Source organism: Grammomys surdaster, unplaced genomic scaffold (genome assembly GCF_004785775.1).
Source record: "Grammomys surdaster isolate TR1022 unplaced genomic scaffold, NIH_TR_1.0 171, whole genome shotgun sequence".
NCBI classification, from domain to species: domain Eukaryota; kingdom Metazoa; phylum Chordata; class Mammalia; order Rodentia; family Muridae; genus Grammomys; species Grammomys surdaster.
The window spans coordinates 6,605,387-6,631,021 of record NW_021604619.1 but is presented as its reverse complement, the minus strand read 5'-3'; positions in this window follow the sequence as shown (position 1 = coordinate 6,631,021).

Here is a 25,635-nt window from a genome sequence, read left to right as displayed (position 1 = left end):
CATGAGAAACTGAATTAAATCTTTTGGTTTAGGTCATAAGATATTAATAGCCAGGATATGTTGACTCCTGATAGTAAACATAGGTTATTTCTGATGTTTGCTACTTTTGTTTCCTTTCTATTATGACTGAGGAAACAAAGCCTACATTAACACATATGTAATATCACGGTGTTATTAGAAGATCAAAAATGGAAATATTGCTACATTAGAGATAGACCATGACTGAGTGTGGGATGGTGGGCTGTGAGAAGCAGCTGGGTACCTAGTTCAGGCCAGGCCTGAACCCCAGACACCCTAAATGGACAGTTAGGAGTTTGGCTCGATCCTGGGCCCTGGTCGCTCTCACTTAGCTTCAGCCCTCCACAGCCCCTCCCGAAGAGAAGTTTGTGGCCATCAGTCACTAGCACAGGTAGAGGGAGTAACTACAGGCCGCAGAGCCTCCAGACATTTGCATATTCTTGAGATACTTGAAGGCCAGAGGGCGTGGCAAATTAAGCATTCCTTCCCAGACCCTCCTCTTTGCAAAAGGTATTTAACCTCAGGCCCGCCTGCCCTGAGAACACCGGATATAGCTTTATCCATTTTCAGACAGGACAATAAAAGATCTTAAGAGCATATCTTAAGACCTAGACTACCTGCTGTGGGGGACCATGGAGAAGATCTTCAACTACAGATCTGCTGTCTAACCACCTGCCAATGACCTTTCTATGTTCCAGCCGCCAAGACCCAGCCAAGACCCAGCAAAGCGAGTAGCCACAACCAAGAGTCTCATTCCCCAGCAGGTCTCTGCTGGAGCTTGTCCCTCTCACCCTTTTCGGTTGTGGGTCAGTCTTCACCCACCCCAGCCCAGTCTCAGTCCCTCAGCCTCTCACTGTTGCCTGAGAGTCCAAGGGCTTGAAACCAGTTGTTCCTCAGCCACACCTTGGCTCCAACCCTCTCAGGGGTCTCAGACTGTGTTCTCCCATGCCCAGAATGGAGCCCTGTGGCTTCTCCCAGCCCAATGTCTGCTGGCACTTGTGGAGTCGAATTTCCATGCCTCTGCTTCCCTGAGCTTCGGCCAGAGCCCCTTGGGGAAGCAGACGCTGGACCCAGAATTCAGCCCAATAGGACCCAAGCCCACACGCTACAGACCAACAGCTGAGAAGCTGATAACTCAGCTATGAAAGTTAAAAATTCAGGTCCCCCAAACAACTGGAGCAGTGGCTGTCTCTGAGCATGTTTCCTGCCTGCTGGCCAGCTAGTAATTGCAACACCCCTAAATGGACAATTTTGACTGGCCTCAGTAGGAGAGAATGTGCCTAGTCCCTCAGTGACTTGATGTTCAGGAGGAGGTTTAACACCCAACAAGCTGGCTTTCCTTTCTCTAAAAAGTAGAGCGAGGGGAAATGGGCGTATGACTTCTGTGAGAGCATACTGGGAGGAGAGGATAGTCCGATAATCAGATATAAAGAGAATAAATAAATAAATTTAATGAAAGCTAATGAAAATAGGGCATGCTAGGCTTATTAAATATAATTTTAAAATGTTGGAAATTAAGAAAAAAGAAATGGTTAATGGAAAATGTGAGGGACAGATTATTAAGAAGGTATTTGGGGAAAAAAGTTGTCCGTGTAGACATTGATGATGCAGCTGAGGAATATTCTTCCAGTTTAGAGGTGAGTAGAACTGGAAAAGGAAATTCTCCTCTAAGAATGACTGCATTCAATGTTATGTCATAGTAAAGTGTGAACTTTTCTGGAAGACAACTTTACTAGGAAGGAAAGTCACCAATAGAAGTAAAGATCCTTGAACTTCCATCTTTTATTCTTGTCTTCAAAATCAGCAAGTGAGGACCATTCTCCGTGGCAGCTCTAGCTGGCTCCAATCACACCAGACATAGACTGATGCTGTAGATCATGACCTTAATTTTGTCTGGTTGCTTTGAGAAGAATAGACTGCCTGAATTTGACTGAGAAGCTTCTTTTCATTGAAGTACTTTGAAAGCTACTTCAGTGTACAGCACATTTTACACAATAGAAATCCAAGGATCATTTCTGTCTCAGGACTGTCAGCCCCAATGACTTCAAGCCCTTTCACTTCTTCTGTCTATGAGGGACAAATTTGTTCAATCAAGTTAAATCACTGAACTTGCTCAGTCACGGCTCTGCTCTAGAAGCACACAAATTTTACTCAACTATTCTCATTCCAAGGTTATCAGCATTGGAAGTTCCACATTGTCTCCTAAGACTTACAGATACTATTTTGGCACAATATGTTAAGAAAAAGACATTTAAGAAGGCAAGTGTATTTGACTTTTTTCTTTAATCTAATTTTAATATCCATTTCAAAGTAAAATTATTACTTTCAATTGTTGAGGGTTGATCAATACACTATATTTGGATATGCAGTATTCTCTGTTGCAATCACATACATACGCAGACACTGCTGCCATGTAAACACACACTGAGAAGCCTCTGATTCAGCTCATCTTTATCGTTTCCTGATAAATTTTCCCTGTTTGTTTCACAGCTATTGTTAACATCTGGCTTTCTCCATTTCTCCCTGTATGTATTCAGTGACATTTTCCATTCCTATTTGTTTCATTTGTCTTGAATCCTTATAAATATACTCACTCATTCCTTCAACACTTTTCTAAATACCCTTCCAGATGGTCACAGTAATACTTTTTATTGCACAGTTATTGGTAATACACTAGAAAGTCACATTTTAAAGGACATGAGACTTGAACGTAAGAAATATTCTCTCACATGTTCAACTTTACAATGTAAAAATGTAACTATCTTGCTTTATTTACATTTCTATCATGAACTATCAAATGTAGAGTTTAAGAAGAAGGTGTGCCAGTATTTAATGAAGGAAAATATCTATTTTCACGTTTCATATATAGAGTATTTTCAATAAACCTACTAGGGATCATTAAGATATATAGTGATCAGAAAATAAACTGGTTATCTGCATATAGATAAAAGAAATTGTATCATGTGAATAGAAAACTCTTTGAATGTATATGTGATGTAGGTATATAATCTTACCACCATGTATACTTAATAAGCTAGAAGAAAATATATAAATTAATAAACAGAAATTAAATTCTAATTTAATATCTATTAGTATTAGTGTGTATTTCACTGGGATTCCAAGAGAAATACAGTAACAGGGGAAGTTTCAGAGGCTCTCACAGGAACTTGAATTTGGTTTCCCAAGACTTAAGAAGGTAAAGGAAGAATAGAGTATTTACTATCCAAGATAGATGCAGACAAGCTTGCAGGTGAAGTTATCATCCCCCAGTATGGTTTGAATTCATTAGGATATATTAAGGCAATAACCCCAGAAACATATTTCCTAGGGTAGAGAGTAATGAAGTAAACTAGATTTGATATTTCCTTGGAAGTACAATCAGTTACAGCTGGTGATGCTTTGGTACTGGAGTCATAGATCCACAACAGTGAATTCCTCTTGTGTGATTTGAACAGCCGAGCAGAGGCGTAAGCATGCTTAACAGAAATGGAGACTGTGTAGGATAAAAACCTGGAGTAGAAGAAAACGAAAATTACATGATACTTGAAATTTTTATCAGCATTCAGAGGTCCACTAGAGAGATACTCAAAGGCAACGGACATCCTCTGTGAGTCTTTTTGGGCATTCTTTCTTTTTGAGAAGTGTGGTACTCCTTTATTCTATTTCTGTATATCCAGATCATTGTCTTCATTCTGATTTATCTGATATGAAAATGAGCTTTGGGCAAAGAAGAAGCAGTTCACAAGACTGACTTTCATGTAACAGGGTAATGAAGTCTGCTAAAAAGAGGGTGAAAGGAACATTAGCATCTCGCCACAAAAATGACTCACAAGGTGTCCCAAATTCCCTACATCAATTAACCCAGTTGGTCAATGTCACTAGAAATTTTCATTTACTAAACAATCTTGTCCCCCTTTGGGAACATTTCTTGGTTTTATCCTTTAGAAGTCTAGGTTGACATGGCGTGTCACTTTGTTCCAGTTGCCATTACTGAAACTATGATAGATTGGCTCAAATGATTATTTCAAAATTACCTCTAAGAATAACCTTTTTATATGAAAATATAGGTGTATTTTTTTTCTCTTTTAAACTGAAAAAAAATGTTCTGTCTTACATCATCTAAAGAAAAATAGCTTTTTCATTTCAAATGACTTTCACACTTTGAGAATACATGCAAAATGCTGGTAATAATTTCACATTAATAAATAGGTTGATTCTCCTTTGGAATTTTTGTATTTTTGCTTTTGATTTGTTTTGATCTTTTACTGTTGTGAAGAATTTTTAGTGACAATATCTTCCCCCTTGATTTTACAATTGTAGTGTATTGAAATACCCCTTAGCTCTTCCTAAACATTACTAAGAAACAAAAGATAGAAAAGTTATAATGTCATTTATTCCTAAGTAGAGTGGTGGAAAAAGCATTGTCTAAGATGATTTTTGCCTAGGTGGCAGAGAAAGACTAGTCCATGGATAAAATTGGAAGTTCTGAGAAAATAGTCATTTTCTATTTTCAGTTGAGTAGTCTTAATCTGAAGGCCTGTGTGTTCAGGCTCTAATGGTTAGAATGTTTGTATATATATAATGAAATCTTAAGGATGAAACTCAAGCTTTAACATCAAACTAATTTATGTCCCATATCTCATATAATCATATCATTGAAGTGATTGCATTTAGTGTTTTGAGTAAACTTGTGATCCTATGTGATCATCTAAAGAGTTTCTACTTGTGGTAGAAACAATGTGTCTGTACTTAGAGCTTTTAAGATTTTGTTGTATTTCAGATTAGGGTTTGGATTAGTTATGCACTTATTGCATAGATATGAAATGGTCCTAAAAAAGCTCATACAAAGTACTACTCAAAGTTGGTTCATTGAATAATTAGAGGATTCTGATTTCACCAGTATGCGAGTTGATTTATCCATAATTTGATGGTGTTTCTGGGAGCATTGTAAATATTTTGAAGCCAATACAAAAGAAACTGATCAGTGGAAACAAGCTCTAAAATAGTGCCTCAATCCCCAGTCTTTGCCTCCTGTCTTCAAGAAGTGTGAGTGTCCCAACAGAAGTCCATGACTTTGATATTCTTCCTGTTTGGGAAAAACTCAAAAGTCATGCAGCAAATTCTGAGACATGAACTGAAACAATTCTTATTTTCATTAAAAATGTTTAGAAATATGGTCACAAAAATGAGAAATGGCCAGTGAAATGCAGCTGTATCTTGACTACAGCCAAATTCAGCACAGATTTAGTATTAACTGTAAACTTAAAACTGTTATAAATGAATATTGATGTAAAAATCTGTAAAACAGACTATTTTTCATTTTTTTGATATATGTATATGAATAAATGATACGTTTGTGTGTGTGTATGTGCGTGTGTAGGGGGTGTGTGTGTGTATGTGGTTATATGTGTGTGTGTGTGAGAAAGAGACAGACAGAGACAGAGAGAAACGACAAACAAGAAACTGGAGAGTTGGCTCAGTGATTAGTGGTATTGCTCTGGCTGAGAACCTAGCTCAGTTTTCAGCCTCCACATGTATGTTTAACTCCAGTTCCAGGGAGTCTGATGCTTTCTTATAACTTCTACATTTATGGTATGTATGGGGGCACATGTAAGCAAGAGTTCACACTTGTAAAATAAAAATAAATCTAAAAACAATATAAATCTCAACAAATTTGAAAATATTTAAAAGTTTAGCAATTTTCAAAAATGGCTAAATCATTATGTACTAAATGAGTACTTTCTTTGAGAAATTCCTCATTCAATATTTATTTATTACTTACAAATAATTAATTTAATTACTTTTAAAATGTGACTTTAAGGACACAAAATTGCCTTATGCTCAAAATATAAAACAAATTAAAAATATTTTCATGAACTATTTACTGCCTACATTTTTTACAATGTTTACTTTTAAATATAACCCAATCACAAAAGAACACACATTGTTTGCACTCACTGATAAGTAGCTATTAGCCCCAAAGCTCACAATAGCAAAGATACAACTCACAGACCATATTAAGCTCAAGAAGAAGGAAGACCAAAGTGTGGGTGCTTCAATCCTTCTTAGAAGGAGTAACAAAATACTCACGGGACCAAGTACAGAGACAAAGTGTGAAGCAAAGTTTGGAGGAGAGGCTGTCTGGAGAATGCCCTACCTGGGGATCCATCTCATGTACAGTCACCATATGCACACAAGGTTGTGGCTGCCAGGAAGTACATGCTAACTGGAGCCTGATATACCTGTCCCCTCAGAGGTTCTGCCAGAGGCAGATGCTCAAAGCTAATCATTGACTTGATCATAGGGTCTTCAATGGAGGAGGTAGAGAGAAGCTTAAGGGGCTTGAGGACCCATTGGAAGAGCGACAATATCAACCAGCCAGAGCTCCCAGGGGCTAAATAGTCAGCCTGGGAACATGCTTGGAGGGACCCATGGTTCCAGCTGTATACGTGGTGGAGGATGGCCTTGTCAGGCATTGGTTCTCTGAAGGCTGGATCCCAAGTATGGGGTAATTTGAGGGCAGGGATGGGGAAGTGGGTCAATGGGTGGGGGCACACCCTCATAGATGTAACAGGACGGGGGATAGGATAAGGTGTTTCTTGTGGAGGCGGGATGGAGAAAGAGGATAACATCTGAAATGTACATAAATAAAATATCCAATTAAAAACAAATAAAAAATAGTTAATCTAAAGTATATGAGCTAGACAGCTGTATACACACAGATCACACTCAATATTCATTAAAAAAGAAATCAAACCAGAAGCTGTACGTGATAGACCTTGACGCAGAGGAGCTGAGTATGCCACAGCTATGGTACTTTGTAATGTGTGTATTTTTCAGCTTGATAAGGATGTATCCTTAACTACTAAACAATAGAAACCAAAGGGGCTCAGGGACAGGTATGCCTGACTATTACATGAGATATTAGGACAATGAAATATATTAGGAATTAGGTGTGAAAGTCTACAGATTATGTTTGTTCTCATTAGTATCAAGTACCCTTTTATCTCACCTTAGTTGTTTCTTCTAATAAGACACCCATCTGCATACTGAATCTAATGGCACATGCTAAGAAGTAAATATAGGCATTATAAAGTTAATTTTTCTACATTATAATCTATTTCAATTATTTTTAGTATTTATTCTTCATTATGACTACAGTAATTTTGTAGACCAAAGGTTTATTTATTTTAGTTCTACCTGAAACAAGTTAAATATGTACACCATAATTTATGGTTTACCCATTTGGACACAAATATTTACAACATTAATATTTTGAGCTTAGCCATGTAGATAACTATTACTAACTTTAGGTACATAATATTTATTTTATGTTTGGGGTCAGTAAAGAAATATTCCTGATATATCCTATGGTAATATCTATAGGAAGGCTCATTGAGCTCTTTTTTTTTTTTTTTGTATTTTGTCTTAACATTTTTTTAAACACAGTTTGCTATTCATAGTCTAAACTAATATATTATGTCAAAATTCTAGAATCATTTTAGCATTAAATTTAAATTGCTTGAATTGAATGAGTAAAATTTGAACACCTTTCTAATATTCATTTGAAATTCCAGATGTCATTAATTTTGAAAATTTAGTGTTCATGTTATAGAACTTTTATTTTGTATAGAAATTTTGATACTTTGTATCAAAATAAGCATGTTTAAAAAGCCATTCTTTTCATGTTTATTACAGGATTTGCTTTTCTTGAGAACTTAGAAGGAACAAAAATTTATCGTGGTGATGAGCAAATGATTAAGATTGTAACAGGCTCCTTTCAGTTTGCTGCTGTGGTTTGCAGCACAGTGACCCAGAAAGAAGAGCAATGATAGACAGACACACAGGACTCTAGGTTCACTTCAGGAATGAACAATATTTTTCACAGTTAACTACAGAAAGCAGTAAAAGCAAAGGTTGAACTAACAGTCTTTACAACTCCTTTGTCTTATTTTCTGAGTCTGAATTCTTTCTTCAGCAATTCCTTGTTCTTGTGGTCCTGTTTGTCCCAGAGAACATTTCTACTTAGCAGTTATCTCATGCCTGCCACTTTCTACAGTCATGGAGTCACATGTTGGTCAGGGTTTGTACCTTAGAAAATAAAGACAGACCATCTGCAGCAAAGCCATGAGATTCTTAAGTCTATGCGAAATGACTAGGCTAACCACCCTGCAGGCAGCCTGCACTTAATATTTGCCTTGTTTCTTTTGCACAAACCCCACAGGGTTGTTGAGAATAAAACAGATGGATACATAGAGTCTTCAGCACAGTGAGAAACCTTGAGCTAAAGCTACTCTAATCCTTTAAAGTGGTTACAAACCAACCTGATTAAATATCCTCCTGGTAAGTAAACAAACCTAACTTTGGCTCTGAAGGGAGGTACTAACTCCTTTTGAGAAATGCATATTGTGCACGCATTATTGATGATGTCTTCCTTTAGGGTAACAAAGGGTGGCTAAACTGTGCCTACAGGAAGATATGTGCATGTAAGTCTATCAGAAATAGTGTCCCGAACAGATGTTAATGAAATTTACGATGGATTGATAGACTACTATTTAAAACCCAAAGACAAAGGTTACATTCTCAGTGTCTAGCCAACAATTATTTACCCATTTATAGACTAAGTATAAAGTGACACGTGATATCTGCCTTCTCAAGTCATATGCTGATCCCATAGAAGAAGACATAAAACTTCTAAATGTGCAGGAGATCAAATGACAGTCATGGGCAGGATTCAGTGTTTTTAAAACCAGTCCAGTGATAATTTCTTTTTTTTTTTTTAATCTGTAAAGTTTAGTGTTTGTCTGTTGTTTTTCTGTGGTATTTGTTTACCTGTAAGGCAATAAAGTTTGGTGTCTACTGGGTATAAGAAAATTTTGAATAGATCAGGCAAATTACTAACAGCAGTGTAATTATGTATTCATTTCAATTATCAAGAGTTTGCTTGTGGAGTTTGCAAGTTAAAGGTGGCTACCGAAATGATGGGTGAGCAAAGTCAGCAAGACAAGGTCAGATGTCACTGCGTAAAAAGTGAATATAATTCTTGCACATATTCTGTTTTCTTGGTAGCAAGCAACACTCTGTTAAAACATATTTTGGTTGTGACATTGAGTTATTAGCTATTGATAGAGAAGATGATTACAGTTTCCGTTTAATTTGGTTCAAAATAAAAATGTTACTAGTATCTAACTGATAATTCATGTTGATTCTTCATACACTCATTTAATACAGAAAATTACTGCATGAAATCGTTTGCTATTATATAAAATGAGATAATTGCTTTTAAATCACAAATCTCTATATCATTGAATGATAAAACATAATGCGATATATTGTACATGATGCACTATTTTAATAGTAAAACAAAATCTTCACATATGTATATACATATATACGTATATATATATGTGTATATATACGTATATATATATATACGTATATATACACATATATATGTAATTTCTCATTTCTGATGAAAACTAATCAAGGTTTTCATGTAAATTTCTGAACCTCTAGATACCTCTAAGAACTCATCATAATGGACTGTTGAAATAATTTCATCATTTTAATTATTTCCAATCCCATTGAGAACTGTTAGGATTCCTCTTAAGTAAGACATATAACAGTTGTTCTAATCATCTTGAGAAATGAGGATTCATTAGCATTAGTTCAAGTGAGTGGAATTAGCTCTTGTCTCTCAGGGAATCACTGGAAGAAAGATGGATATTTCCATATAGAGTATGTAATTATTCCTAAAACAGCTAGTATAACAAAATATTAAAGTTTGTTTTGCAATATTAAAATAATTAATTTAAATTCCACCTTTGTTCTCTAGGAATACACGAGTTTTGTTTGTTTTTAGTAAAAATACAAGGTCCATGCTCCTTTCTTAAATTTTCTGTTAATGAACCTGTTTCTTCATGTACTGATATCGTTCAAAAATTTTGTGACATGATGAGATGGTTTGACAATGATTGGCCCAGGGAGTGGCTCTATTGGGAGGCATGACCTTGTTGGAGTGGGTGTGGCCTTGTTAGAGTGGGTGTGGCTTTGTTGGAGTGGGTGTGGCCTTGTTGGAGTGGGTGTGGCCTTGTTGGAGGAAGTGTGTCATCTCTCTCCATCTTCTATTCCTCATTCCTATTACTCTACTCTTTCCACATGATCCCCTGTTTCCAGTTTCCCCTATTTATCCATACTTATCTATTCTATTCCTTTCTTGGGAGATATCCCTGTCCCACCCCAAACCCAGTCCCTTACTAACTTACCTCTCTGGTTCTATGAACTATAGCTTAATTATCATTGACAGAAAATATCTGCATATTATCAAATACATATCATATTTGTCTTCCTGTGTCTGAGTTACCTCACTCAAGACGGTTTAGTTTTCTAGGTCCATACATTCACCTGAAAATCCTTTCATCTTTTAATGAATGAGTAATATTCCATTGTGTATTTTTTCAAATTTTATTTGCCCATTCATCTGACATGGGAAATATAGATTTTACCAACTTCCTACTATTATGAATAAAGTAGCAATGAACATGGTTGAGCGAGTGTCTCTGTGGTAGGATAAACCATCCTGTGGGTATAAACTCAAGCAGTGTATGTGGATTTTAAGTTATTTTTACTCCCATTTACTAAGAGATTACCACATTGATTTCCATTCTGGCTACATAAATGATCAGACCCATGAGCAACAGATGAGTGTTAACTTACTCTAAATCCTTGACACAATGAACTGTCACATCTTTTCCGATTCTTGACTATTTTGATTAGTATATTATAAATTTTGAAAATAAGTCTGATTTGCATTCAAATGGTGAATACTGGTGAATATGGTTGTTATCTGCCTTTTAAGAATTCTGTTTCAATACATACCCAATTTTCTAATGGGTTATTTAGTTTATGTTATCTAGATATAAAATAACATATTGGATACATAATAGGCTAAAAAAAACTTGAAAAAGTCAATGAATTTTGCCACTTTATTTAAACAGCACTTTATTTTACTATACAGAATCTTATCAGTTTAATGAAGTCTGATTTATTAATTATATGATTAGTGCCTATAATAATGGTATTGTGTTCACAAATTTTTCCTGAGTGTATCCATATTTTCTCTTCTATAAGATTCATTAGGTCTTATTTTATGTTGAGCTCTTTGATCCGTTTGGATCTGAAATTTTTGCAGGATAAATTATATAAATCTACTTACCATCTTCAACATGAAGCCATCCAGTTTGACCAGAATGATTTGTTGAAGGTACTGCATTTTTTTACAGTGTGTATTACTGACTTGTTTAGTAAAATGTATGGCATCCATAGGTGTGTGTATTCATGTCTATGTCTTGTGGCTACAAATGTGTCTATTTTTGTGCCACAATGAGTCTCTGTATGTACCGCTCTGGCGTTAATACTGTATTTCTCTAGCACAAATTGAAATACTGGATAGTAGTACTTCCAGAAATTATTTTATTCAAGATTGTGCTTCCATATGAATGTGAAAATTTTACTTTAAAGATCTGTAAAAAAATTGCATTAAAATTTTGATAATGATTACATTGAATCTGTAGTTTATTTTAAATAGGATGGTCACGATATGGTCATGGATGACCTTATGATATTCTGATAATCTCTTCAATTTCCTTCAATGTCTTAAAGTTTTTATCAAACAAATGTCTCACTAGCTTGTTAAGATTTGGCCCTCAGATACTTTATGTTAACTGAGTCTATTGTGAAAATTGTTTTTAGAAGTTTTTTCTTCAGAAGTCATTTTTATACAGGAAAGCTACTGATATTTAAGAGTTAATTTTTATCCAACTGATTTTCTCAAAGTGTTTATCAGCTACAGGAATTCCTTGGCAGAATTTTAGATACAAACACACACACACACACAGACACACACACAGAGACACACACACACACACACACACACATATATTTATATCTTCTACAAATAAAAATTCTTTGACTTCTTTTCCAATTTATATCCCTTTGTTCTCCTTCAGTTGTCATATTGATCTAGCTAATACTTCTTTTGAATATGTATAAAGTGAGTGAACAACATTGTCTTGTCCCTGATTTTAGTGAAACGGCTTTGAGTCTCTCTTCATATAAGTTGATGCTGGCTATAGGCTTGCTGTAAAGTGACTTTATTATGTTGAGCTATTCCCTTGGATCGCTAATATCTTGAGGACTTTTGTCAAAAAGAGATGTTGGATTTTGTCACAGATCTTTTCTTTATCTAATGAGTTTGCCATTTGCTTTAATTTGGCCTTTCATTTTATTAATGCGGTGCTTTACTCTTATCATTTTACTTATATTGCACAAACCCTGCATCTCTTGGATGAGACTTATTTAATCATGGTGGGTGATCTTTTATTTGTTACCTTGGATTAAATTAGAAGATTTTTTTGCATGGTGTTCATAAGAGAAATTGAACTTAATCATCTTTCTTTGTTGTGTCATTACATGTGTATCACAGTAACTTTGTCTCATAAAACAAGTTGGACAATCTTCCTACTGTTTCTACTTTGTGGCATAATTTGAGGATTACTACAATTAACTCTTCTTGAAAGTCTAGTGGTATTCTGCACTAACACCATCTGTTGAGGGAAATTTTTGATTGGAAGATTTTAATTACGACTTCTATTTCACAAGTGTTTCCAGTTATGTTTAAATTGCTTATCAGATCTTGATTTAATTTTGGTAAGTATTGTGCATTCAGAAAATGATCCACTTCTTTTAGATTTGCAAGTTGGTAGATTTCAAATTATACATGTATCTTCTGTCTAACAATATATCTCAAATACAGTTTCACCTCTCCTCATTTTCTCCCAACTTCCCCCCACCTCTCCTCTTCCCCAGATCCACTTTTTCTCCATCTCTCATCAGAAAAGAACAATCTTCTAAAGGATAAAACAACAAATATGACAAAACAAAATATAATAATGCTAGTCAAAAACCCATCACAAAGAAGCTGGACAAGGCAACTTATAGGGAGAAAAATATTCCCATCAGCGGACACAAGAGTCCAAGACACACCTGCTCCTGCAGTTAGGAGTTCCATAAAACAACATGCTAAAAGCCACATCACAAAACCTTTAGGACCTGGGGCAGACCCATGCAGTCCCCATGTTTGCTGCTTGAGTCTCTATGAGCGCTTATGAGCCCTGCTTAACTGAAACAGCATGCAGTGTTTTCCTGTTATCTTCTGTCTGCTTTGACTCCTAGAGTCCTGCTCCCTCTTTGCTGCAATTCCCGGAGATCTAAGTGGAAGAATTCAATGGAGAACTTCGATTTTGATTCTCTTCACATAATATGTGGACTTTCATCTTTGCATCTGCTCACAATCTGCTTCCTCAGGAAGCCTTTCTATGTCCTTAGATTTTCTGATTCCTCATTGTTTATTGCTCTGTTAGTTTTTTTCATTTTTAATTTTATGAAATTTTTAGTCTGTCTCATTTGGATAATTTGGATAAAGGTTTGTCTGTTATATTGATTGTATACGAGAATAGGCTTCAGCTTGCTGGGATCTTCCTGGTTTTGCCTCTGGAGTGCTGACTTACAGGGAAGCCTCACCATACCCGATAGAGAGCTTTGCTGGGCTTACCGTATTATGATGACTATACTATATGATTTACTCAGACTTAACACAGTCTCAGTAATATTCAGTTTGTTACAGGGCACAGAGCATACATATTTTATTAGATTTAGCTCTTATGGAATTCACCGCTTAATAATCTGATAGTAAAAATAAAACCTTCAGTTTTCTCCCATCATTTGGCTGTATTGTATGTGATGTGGCAGGGATTGTATACTTTGGCAGATGTCATCACTCTCTTCTTCTACTATGTTATATATTGAAAAAAAATGAGAAAGTTTAAAGCAATGCCACTCTTCCCAATTACGATCTTTCCAATGCAGACAAGATCATTCTTTCTACACAGTTATTAATTGAGCAGTGAACTGCATTTTGATGATTTTGATTAATTTACAATTATTTTATATGTTTAATTTATCCTTTGTAAATAGCTACATTTACTAAAGGCCATACATTGGAACTGCTTGATTGGGATTATGAGAGAGAGGACTCTGAATATCACTTCCCAGCTATGCTTGCAGAAAGCCAAGAGATAGCTGGAAATTGACATTTAAAGCTGTTTTACATTACAGAAGTCAGCAAATGTAAAGCACAGATTTTTTTTTCCATCCTATCTCTCAACAGCCTCTTGTAAACAATTATCACATCAGTGGTTAAAACTCTCAGAATTTTGGGCATCCTTCACCTTAAATTTTGAGGATCAAGCCTTACTTCATGTTCCCTTGAATTGTGATTTCAAATCAGCTGAGAAAGTGAATTTATCTCAATAGAATCTTTACTTTTCAAAATTTCAATACTTTTTGCAAGTTAATAAAATTTGAAAGACTGCTGATATATTTTTTCAAATCCATTAATGTTGAAATGGTCAGACATTCTTGAAATCAAGTGACTAAGATTAGGTTTCCTCTAAAACAAATTGTAAATGTTTAATGCTTGAAGATTGAGATCAACTTTCACCCCCAAAGACATCATACAGGCCTGAGGTTCTCTGTCTCAATGCATATACAGATCTAAGTTTAAAATATTCTTTGTAGCAAGTATAATTTTATTGAAAGTTGAACAATATTAGGAAGTATTCAGGCAGAAAACGAATTTCAAATTGAGAATGAATCAGTTTACATTAATACATTATAGTTTTTCAATGAGTATTTTAAACTATACAAATTTGATATTTTGAGGATACCAAATAAGTTTTTACTTTAAAACCATAAGCTAATACTTGCAACACTATCTATAAAGAGACTCATTTTTCATAGGATGACAGGAGGAAATAGCAGCCTGCTGCTCACTTTATAGCTCAGCAACTTTCTAAGTAGTACATGCATTCATGTATTTCATGAGATCTTTTTGTAAACAAATTGTTTAAGACCTCTGAGATGCAGCACTCTATATGCATCAATTAGCATCCTTCATGGAACGATGTGTTCATTGTGAACCTCTTAAATAATGATGAACTTGAAACCCAGCCTTTTACTCCCATTTATATCATAGCATATACACCTGACTTTCTACTTACTAATAAACTCTGTTAAAAAACATAAATCACCATTAAAGTTACAGTTCAGATACATATTTGCCTTTATATGTAAGACATTGCTACTTTTTGATATTTGGAATCATCAATACCATTAATTGTTTAAGCACATATTTTGACAAAAAATATATTGATATTCTTATGCTTTTACTTCATTTTGTCATCTTTTCTTTTTTACAAAAAAATATCTAAAATGCATTGCTCTTTTAGTTACATCAAGTTCCATTTATATAGATCAAATTATTTTTAAATATAATCAGTATAATTTAGTTATAATCAGATAGATAGATAGATAGATAAAGTAAAGTACGTAAATCATGAATATGCACAAAAATTGTGTGAGATCATAAAGACAATGCATTTGATTGCTAGGTTTTTACAACAAAGTATTTTAAATCCACTGGCTTTGAAACTCCATCCCATCCAGTAAGGAATGCAGCATGATCATGCTATTGTTGATTCTTAAATATAACTTTTTAAATAGCAAAGTTGTTGACAAAATAACTGCTCACAAGTGAAGTACAACAATTTATTTGCCACACACTAACTGTGTTTCATTTGCATGTCCAATTGTATTTTCAGTCAGTTAATTTGTGTCTTCACCGGGAAGCCTGGTAAGAGCTAACAATATTTACTTGACTCAGACAGCAGTGCTCCTGTGTGCGCAGCATCCTTCTCATGCTACTGTAGTCTTACAGTCATCATTACTTATACTACATTGATTTCACCCTCTGTCCTGATACAGTCTTGCTCCCAGTTACGCCTCCACTTCAACTTGCTAATTACTGCACTCAGTCCATTCATCTCTCCCTCAGACTCCTGTACAATTGCCAATTTGTGGAGTGCATGTTAATTATCTCTGTCCATTATACCTTACACAACATAGTCTTAACATTTCTCCTAGTTAATCATGCTGTGGTGTAAAAAGATTTGAATAAATGTGTTAAAATTATTCCTAATTAACTATCAATTTATCTAATCTTACCTTGCTTATTCTAAATCCCAATCATTCTATATTTTCAAAAATTTTTGATGATTTGAGGAATCCCTGTGTGACATAATCCTTACTAGTCATGTAGATATATAGCAAGTTCTCAGTGTGTCATTTTGAAAACATTAAAGATAATAAATACAGAAAAATTCTTATTGTTTCAGTCCACAAGGAGAGACTCAGATAATTTAGCCTTACTACTTAATTTTGAAAAGTTAGTTGATAATCAACCACCTTACCAAAAAAAAAAAAAAAAAAAAAAAACAAGCTCAATATATAGGTACGTAGTTAGAAAGCCAGGCCCACAATAAAAAACAAAACCTGAGTTTGCTTCCCAAGTACACATAAGAAGCCAGGTAACAACGTACATATCTGTCATCACAACACTATGGAGCCAGAGATAGGCAATCCCTAGAGCTCTTTGGCCAACAAGCCTAGGTGAATCTATGACCATAAGCTCTCTAAGAGAAAGCAACATTTTTTTTCATTTTCCCTTTCTTTCTTTCTTTCTTTCTTTCTTTCTTTCTTTCTTTCTTTCTTTCTTTCTTTCTTTCTTTCTTTCTTTCTTTCTTTTGTTCTTCCTTCCTTTCTTTCCTGCCTTCTTCTTTCTTTTATATCCCAATGAGAGTTCACCCTTCCTCCTTGCCTCCCAGTCCCTCTATCTATCCCCTCTCCCTGACCCCCATCCACTCCACCTCAGTTTCTCAGTTTCTTTTCAGAAAATGGCCACCCTCCAGTGGATATCACCTAGGTATGTTATATCAGGTTGCAGTAAAACTAGGTCCATTTTTTCCTATTAAGGCTGGACAAGGCAACCCGTTCCGAGTTTTATTGCTTGTAATCTTTGTACTCACGTGTTCCTACATCTCCACCCTCATTTTTTTTAATCTTCTCACAGCTTGGATACTATAACCACATTTCCTGGAATCCTTTTGTATTGTGCTTAGGATTAGTAGATAAATTCTGACCAATAGCAATACTTTAGAGTTTTGAATACAAACAAAATGCTGTTTTGACACTTTTTTATTGTTAAATGAACTGTTTTATTTATTTGTACTTGAGCTATTGTCTCTACATTTACTTGATGGAGAGTAAGCAATGTTGTGGGAGTCTAGAAGCATCCTGTGACATTTATTTTAGATTGAATTTGCATAGAGAATATTTGTCTTTCTTGAAGTTTCTTAAATGATAATTCATTACAGATTACATATAGACAATATTAAATTTTGCTTGTAAGAAAGTCTCAATGTCATATTGTATGTGACTAAACATCTATCAGTCTGGTTGCTTCAAAGTAATACATTATAAACAGACATCAGGTATCCTTTGCTAATGTCATGCTGGGCATGCCAAAACAATGATTTCTGAATAGACAGTCACTTCTGTCATACAAAACCTAATGCATGGCATGAGGAACCGTTTCTGCAATTCTGAATCTGACAGATCAAAGGCAGGTTGTGTAATACTTTTCAAAGCCCAGTTAAACCAAGGATCTCTATTTTTGAGATTATAAAATAATTTCAAATTTCTCACTTCTCTTTCCTCCCTTTGTACTTTCCCATATACATTTCTCTGACATCTTTCAAATCCATGGCATTGTTTTTCATCAATTCTTATTACAATTATAACATGCTCAGTCTGTATATTAATAGTTATGTGTGTGTTTTCAGGGATGGTACTGGGTAACCAATTGGTGTGTTCTTACATGGGTAAGATTACTTATTCTTCTCCGACTATTCCTTAGTTGGTAAAATTTATTTATATGAAAGACAATTTTCTGTAAATCCAAGGAAATTAAGATGGCCAACTTTTCCATGTGTTTGGAAGATTTTAAGTGTAGACATTCTGACTTAAATAAGAGTCACAATATCACAGCACATTTCCCAATCTTATAACACTTACAATCTTTCTGCTCCATTCGCCAAAACATTCCCTTAGACTTAAATGTGGAAGTGTTTTGTAGATGTATTCATTGTGACATAGATTCAAAACTCTTCAATTTTATTGGTTGTATTTTTTGTTTCAAGACAGTCTCACTATGTATTCTAGCATGATCTCAAGTTCTAGGACTACTTCCTTACAAATAAGTTTACATACCCCTATGCTCAGCTATCCTTTTATATTCATGTATCACACTACAAGTTAAATAAGTTTTATGCTAAAGTTGGTTTATATATGCAAGGCAACATTTTGCAAAACCAAAGAAACTAAGATGGTAACCTGAGCCTAAATATGAAATGAATATAGATTATATATAACAATTTGTAGTTAAAAGCAGAGCATTTCTACAATAAAGTATTATAATACTCTACTGTAACCTAAAAATAGAATAAACAGGTCAGATATAGTAGTCTGAGGATAATGTTAACAAACGTAAGGCAGTGGGTGAAGCAAAGAAGACAGCTGGGAAACAATGGTGACTGATAGTACCAGCTGATATTTATCAACTAGGAAAAGAATGCACTTGTATTTTAAGAAAATAATATAGGCTAAGTGTAGCCCTTATTATATTGCCAATTAATTATATGAATATGCATGGATAAAAGCAAATATTAAAATTATAGAGTTAAATATTTTAATTTTAAAACCAATTTAAACAGCTTGATGCATGACCTGAAATGGCTGCTTGACAGTAACTTTCAGGAAAGAAAGACTAGTTATTGACTTTGTAAAATTTTATTAAATAGGAAAAACAAGTAATTTAAATAAATATTTTTCTCTTCTTTTCAGAAAAAATAAAGATTCATTAAATCAAGACTGGAATTATGAATATCTACTTTGATTAAAAAGATCGTTAAGCATAGAAGAACATAAACAAAAGTGTGCTTTCTCATGTCTAGCACAGTGTTAATACAATCAGAATTAACGAAAGTAATACCATGCCAGATTTTGGCAATATTGGTAGGTTACTGAGATAAAGCTCACCATTTGCCTATGTAATTGTCCAATTCGGGCTTCCAGATTGATGTGCTATCTCCGTGGACTAATACAGGAACCCAGATTACTATCATCCTGTTCTTCTGATTGCTTGTATATGCATCACTTGTGGTATTTATGACTTAATTGTGTTTTTATTGTGTCAGCACAGCATCTGATACATGAGAGGGCTTGTGTTTTCACAAATGGCAGTGACAGAGGCAGTGTAGATGTGTTTGTTGTTCCGTCTGGAGCATTTTTGGAGCACTGGAATGTTGTTCTTAAGGGAAATAGATTTTTATTACCAACAACTTATTCTTTTTTTCTTCTCTTCTGATTTCAGGATTGCAGCTGGCCTAAAAACAATTGAAAGTTACCCCTGTTAACTGGCATGAAAATAGCTCCAAATATTAAGTTAACATATGAAATACTATTGCTTGTATATTTTTTAAAAAAAATAATGTCAAAATGTCTGACATTTTTTAAAAAGGCAATAAATTTAAATCAACAATTACTGAATACTAGAAACACTTTGTTTTTGCTATTTTGTTCAAAAGCCCAAGTAAATAATAAAATAATAGTCTTGTGGCTTAATGCCTGTCTTATATAAATCACTTCCTCATTAAATATTTAATTTTCATCTACAATAAAATTTTACCATATATCATCCAGTCTGAGATTGTGATTCTGTACTCTGTTTGGCATTATAAAAGGAAAAAAAAAAAACAATGAAATAATGTATCTATCTGTTCTACTTTGATGAATTTTTTTTGAACTGAAGTGTTTTCCTCGAGATACAGGAAGAGGCTGTTGCTTACTCTTTTAGAGTCATTTCTAGAGATTTAAATTGAGAGCGAGAGATGCTCTCGTTGATTGTATCAGTTTACTCTGCGTTGTGTTGGATGTTTGCAGCTGGGAAGTTTGCTAACTGGTCATTCAGAGACTGAGCAGTATTTCTAGTAGCTTCTCTGATTGCTATGGGTAGTAATTAAAAACAACAACAACAACCACAACAAAACAAAACAAACAAACAAACAATGGATTTTTAAAGACTACTAGCAAAGCAGGATGTGGGAAAGCATGACTCTGGCTGTTAACGATGTGGTTCAAAGCGTAAACAAAATCAGCTTTTCATGATAATTCTTTTCTCTTCTGTGCTTTGAGAAAAAAGGAGGGCAAATTAAATAAGGTATATTTACAGTCCTAACTACCATCTGGCCTTACGTCTTGTGTCTTGTAAACGTGGAAAATATTTACCAGTGATGGGTTGCTACAGTTCAATGATGGGACAAAGGACAAAGGACAACTGCAGGTGTTTTGAGTAAATTCATGTGGTGCACTTGAAAGCCTCTTTGAAAAATGTGCTGATTTTTTTTCTACATCCTCAGCCTTTTCGCTGATTATAACCATTGCTCTTCTTCTCTAAGGCACAGAAAGATGTGCAGTGTCTCAGACAAAGCCCAAGTAGGCATTCCCATCACTAATAACACATGTCATACCTGTGCATATAACATAGGAAACTTAAAATTCCTGTTAGCATAGTTTATAAGCCACGGCATATAAGAACATTTAAAATATTTCTAACATGATAAATGGGTGAAATTCATTGTAATAGTGTATAAAACTTAAAGTTTAATTCTACAATGTCCTAATCACTGAAACAGTGAAGTCTCTTGTCTAGGGTGTCATTTATTATCTACATTCCTTACTTACCATCTTTCCTAATTAGGGTTACTATTGTTGTGATGAAACATCATGGCCAAACAACTTGGTAAGGAAAAGTTCATTTCACCTTAGAATTGGAGGTAACAGTTCATCATTGAGGGAAGTCTGAGCGTGAACTCAAATAGGGGAGGAACTCAAACAGGCCAGGGAACTGGTGACAGGGGATTGATGCAGAGGCCATGGAGAAGTACTGCTTGATGACTTGCTCTTCATGACTTCTCAACCATCTTTCTCAAAGAATCCAGCATACCAGCCCGGGGATAGCACCACCTATAACGGGCTGTGCCTTTCCCATTAGTAACTAATGAAAAAGTGCCTTATGTATCTAATGGAGACATTTTCTCAATTGAGGTTCCCTTCACTTACACATCTCTACCTGTGTCAAGTTGACAAAGGTGACTTAGAACACTATGATCAAGACAAATCTTCTGAAGCATAGTATTTAATTGAGGCTGGCTTACAGGTTCAGAAATTTAAGGTGTGAACAGGCAGCACCCATGCAGACATGGGGGCTGGAGGAACTGAGAGATCTCTATCTTCATCTGAAGGCCACTAGGAGAAGACTGGCTTCCAGGCAGCTAGCATGAGGGTTTAAAAGCTCACGCTCATAGAGGCACACCTACTCTAACAAGACCACACTTACTCCAACAAGGCCAGACATCCAAATGGTGCCACTTCCAGGACTAGGCATATTCAAAAACACCACAAAAGGCAACCAGCATGTCATCTATGGTGACATCTCTTCAGATGTCTGAAAGCAGCAATGGATCATTACATTCTTCATTCTGTAGTCAGGTGAGTGTTACTAGACCAGAGGAGGAAAACAAAAATATCTGTTTGAAATAAAGATTTGTGTTGTTGTTTTAGTGAAATAGTTTGTATTTAAATTGAGTTGTTTCCTTTCTCTAAAATTTTAAGTTGAAGCATATTAATATATATTGGTATTAATTGTAAGGTACAAAGTATTTGATGTATAAGTTCCAAATTCCTCCTGTAAGCAGGAAAGGACTGGAATAAGTAAAGAATGAATGTCAATAAGTTCTGCTAGGGGTGCAGTCTACAGGACTTGAAAGGGGATAGTGACAACTGTGAACAGCACCTTAGGGAACTGGTGGGCATCAAAGCGAGACATCCGAAAAAATAGGTAGTATGCTGTAAGTGATTTCAATAGAGTTCAGTGTAAAAATACCATACACCATATCAGTTTTGAAAAATGGCATGGAGATAAGAAAGTTCACAGTACCTCTTAAAGAATCATATCAAACTTTTTTTATTTAGAAAGGAAAATTCTAGTGATGAGACAAGAAACAAAACATTGAATGCATATGATAACCCTAGGGATAGTCTATCTTATTTCATAACATAGGAAATCAATTATGTATTTATAGACCCTTGTTGGGGAAGCCACTAGTCAAAGACACAACTTTCAATTTTCTTATGTTTTTCCTGTAGACTGTAACTAAAATTAATTCACTGAGACTAAAACACAAAAAAAGTTGTTTCCAGTCAAGCTACTGAATCCAGTATAAACCAGTGACTGTCCTGAAAAATGAGGCTAGCAATTAGGCTTATATCACACATATCTATAAAACATAAACATTTTAAAATATTTAAACATCTCTATATTTTAAAAATTCTATATCATAGTTTTTTCTTTAATTTTCACAAGCACATAAAAGGACATCATTATACCCAATTCCATTCACATGAACTATAAGGAGTCTGTGGTCCAGGACATGATTATTGAAACTTGTATCACCACATTGACTCTCCTGCTTCTCTATTCTTGCACTTAATATAAATATAATACCATCTAACATTATTCTATCAGTTGTTACTGTCACAAATCTAGCCTACACAATTATTGAAAACTATAGTCAATTTGGATTGTATTAGAATCCTTGGTGAATCCCATCGATCACCTTACCAAAATGTAAGTCGGGTATCTTAGGGTTTGCATTATTGTGAAGAGACAATATTAGAAAATATCATATACTTCAGTAATAATAAGGATTGTATCATATTGTTTTAAATACATCAATATCTACAATATTTTACTTACAATTTACTAAATTTTAAATGTCAGCAAATATGAATCATGAATTTGAAGGAAAGAAGTTTATATAAAAGTAAAAGATGCCGTTGTTTGTTTTGGTTTTGTTTAGAGCTTGGGCTCTCATCATGTACTTGATTTCATAGTTCTGTTACAGATTTTCACATTCTGATCTTCACAGTTACTTAACGTCTCTCTACCTTCCTTGTTCATCTATAACATGGAAATAGCAGAGTATACCTAAGAATTGAAAGAAAAATTAACTTTAGAAGTGAATGAACAAAGAAATATTTCTTCAAACACCCAACATTATCCCATTCCTAATACCTTTATCAAGATTATGTGAAAGTGTTGAATAATTACCGTGTAATTAACGTACAAAGACATGAAAATATCAATTAAAAGTAACTAATTATGGGGATTCTTTTAAAACTTATTTTAACATTGTAAAATTAATGAAAAATTACTTATTTCTGAAAATATTTTTCATTGATTGATATTTGAACTTTGGGTTTTCACAAGACTTGACATATATTAAGGAGATTGTTAGATTAAATATCTCTTTTTTCTATCCCTACTCGTGGTCATTATGAAGTGTCATAATGTTTTTAATGAATAACAAACAGTTCTTGTGTAGATTTCTCTATCTTTATTTTAACCCAAAGAACTTTATGTTTTTATTTCATAATTTCTCTTTTCCCCTTTCTTCCTTCCCTTCTTTCTTTCATTAGTTTTTTTCTTTTTTCCTACTTTCCTTTCTTCCTTCCTTCTTTCTTTTTCCCTACAAGTCTCTGAGATCATGTATCCATGATTGGCCTGGAATTCACTATTTTGCCCTGGTTGGCTTTGGAACTGTGGCACCTCCTCTGTCTAGGCATCTCATTGTTTAGATTACATATTTCTGCTTATACATATGTCCTATAATTGATCTGTTTCAGTTGGAAACACTTTCAGAATTAAAATGAGATCATTTGCTTTACTTTTTATTCAAATTAAATATGTAAGTAAATAAGTGTAAAACACAAAGAGTCGAAGGGCACAGTCTCATTCATAATTGGCAGGTGAAAACTATGCAATACTCCTAGTCCAACAGCCTTGTAATAACTTTTCTCTCTCACTCATTCTTACCTACACATTTTTGAAAAAACAGCTACCCATCAGCTCTATCTTCTGACTTGAGTGGCTTCCTTCATGTTCCTAACTTCCACCAACGATTACTGCTTCAACTCTAAAATGGGTCTTTGATTTATCTGTCGGTGGCGTGTACTCGCCAGCGAGATAACACAGACACCAAAGTTCTTTAGCAGATCTTTATTACGATGTTATAGAGGAAAGACCCGCTGGGAAAAGGCTGGCTGGTGGAAACCGGCTGGGAGAAAAGGCCCCGAGCCCCAAGAAGGTCCTGGTTAAATACCCCCTGGAGTGATGTGTACATATCTGGTTGGTTAATTGCCCATAAAATCCTATATGCCCTGGGAAGGGCTTGTGACTTCGCGCGCTTTTCCCTTACACAAAGACAGTAAATTACAGAACTTGTGAGAGCATCGGATTGCCAGAGCTGTCTCTGCTTTCTATGGCTCTCTACATTTATCCTTTACAATTTCATCTTGTTTCATACAAATTCTTTTTAGCATATACTGTGGCAATGTACTATGTTTTTTTATTAATATTGGTAATATTTTTTAATAATTTTCTTGATCTGTTATTAAATAACAACACTTTTAACTAACAATCTATTACTTGCATTTCTATTTTTATACATTTTAATTTTTTAATTAAAATATAATTACAGAATTCTCCCCTTTAGGTTTCTACTTCCAACCCTTCAATGTGACTTCCTTGCTCTCTTTTCTTTCACTGTTGTTACACATAAAAACATGCACAAATTTACATATATATATATATATATATATTCCCAAATATATAAATTCAGCCTGATAATTGCTCAGTTTTTAAAGTGTCATGTATCATTCTAAATTCAAGTATTCTAAATTTAAAAAGTACTGCTGTAGTATTGGTGATTAGATTTACTTCAAAAGGAGTGTATTTTGTTTGTGTCATTCAGTCTGACACTAAGTCATAAGTCTACTCCAAAACTTGAGAATCCTATTTAGCTCCTCCATTTCATTCACTAAGCATACATAATACTGGTATGACACATATTTCTGTCATGTTATGCTGGGAGTCAACTCTGAGCAGAAAGAGGCTATCATCTTTGCAGCCATCTTGAGCCATATACCCTGACAAGAGACTTGTTTTCAACAGCCTAGAACAACTGAGCACACTCTGATAATTATCTTGATCCTTTCAATCAAGGTCAGGTAGTGGTAGCACACGCCTTTAATCCCAGCACTTGAGAGACTCAAGGCGAGACTTAAGTCTCGCCTTGAGGAGAGATATAAAAGGACAGACTCCTTCTCCAGCAGCAGACTCAGTAGATTCCGTCTCCAGAACAGACTCTGTCTCGTCTCTGTTCTTCGCTTCTCTCATCCCTCTGTCCCCACTCTCTCTCTTGCTAGGCCCTGACCCGCCGACTGGAGCAGCAGAACGGGCCATTACAATGTTATTTATTCATCTTTTGCTCATTCATGTTTTCTTCAGATAGCAGCCAAAGTAGTCATTTAAAATTCAGACCAATCACACTGTCATGAATATCATTTCAATCAATTCTTACTCATTTATGACAAGGTTTTTGCTTGTTTGTTTTATAAATAAAATCTTTACTGGAAAGCTCTATGAAGCATAATTGCATTTAGACATAAAAATAACCATTGTATATCAGTGCAAATTATTTG